Here is a 1,031-nt window from a genome sequence, read left to right as displayed (position 1 = left end):
CATTTGCGTATATATATTTTCACAATCAAGTTTTTGGCCCCATTGCCGGAGACTTAATTTCCAATATCAAAGTTAATTGTTGTTTGTTCTAATTTGGTTTTTTATTTATTGTTTTACACTTATTCCGATCAATGTTGTATTGTGTTTCATGAATTGTTGGTATATGCGAGGAAGTAGACAAAAGGAACTTACAACAATAGAACTTGAAATTGAGAGAACGTGCAGACAAAATCCCAAGATAAAGAAACAATTGGATTTCACCATGGCTGAGAACGCAAATAATTTTGTCAACAACAATGCAAATATGGGTAATGCAGTTGAAGCCAATTCGCCAATAAGGAACTATGTACTCCTTACTGTTATGGGGATACATCCAAGCATTCTTCCTCCAACTGTTGAGGCAAATAATTTTGAGATAAAACCCTCAATTATTCAGATAGTACAAAATTGTGTACAATTTGGGGGGTTACCAAATGAGGATCCAAATCTCCATATCACAAACTTTTTAGAGCTATGTGCGACATTCAAAATGAATGGGGTGAGTAATGATGTTGTAAGATTGAGATTATTCTCATTTTCACTAAGGGATAGAGCTAAGAGTTGGTTGAATTCATTACAAGCCAACTCTATACTTACTTGGGAATATTTGGCTCATAAATTCCTTGGTAAATATTTTTCTCCTGCTAAGTTAGCCAGAATAAGAGGAGAGATTAATAATTTCCATCAGCTAGATGGAGAATCTTTATATGATGCATGAGAACTATTTAAAGAGTTGCAAAGGAAATGCCCACATCATGGAATAGAAAAGTGGCTGTTAGTTCATACTTTTTACAATGGTTTGGGGGGAAATACAAGGACAATTATAGATATAGCATCAAGAGGAGCATTTATGAGAAAGGGCGCTAATGAAGCATATGAATTATTGGAAGAGATGGCTATGAATAACTATAATTGGCCTACTGAGTGTGAGAATAAGAAAGTAGCAGGAGTCTTAGAAGTTGATCCAATTGAACTATTGACCGCTCAGGTGG

At 35.0% G+C, this 1,031-nt stretch overlaps 1 non-coding gene across 1 annotated transcript; it reads right to left on the bottom strand.

Annotated features, from left to right (window-relative positions):
- Positions 1–694: 694 nt before the first annotated feature.
- On the bottom strand, positions 695–801 carry LOC133780985 (small nucleolar RNA R71). The gene has a single exon (XR_009869786.1). It is a non-coding gene; the product is annotated as a small nucleolar RNA R71 (small nucleolar RNA).
- Between the last annotated feature and the right edge of the window lie 230 nt (positions 802–1,031).

This window comes from Humulus lupulus, chromosome 5 (assembly GCF_963169125.1).
Source record: "Humulus lupulus chromosome 5, drHumLupu1.1, whole genome shotgun sequence".
In the NCBI taxonomy this organism is placed as follows: domain Eukaryota; kingdom Viridiplantae; phylum Streptophyta; class Magnoliopsida; order Rosales; family Cannabaceae; genus Humulus; species Humulus lupulus.
This window is presented reverse-complemented; position numbering and strand designations above follow the sequence as displayed.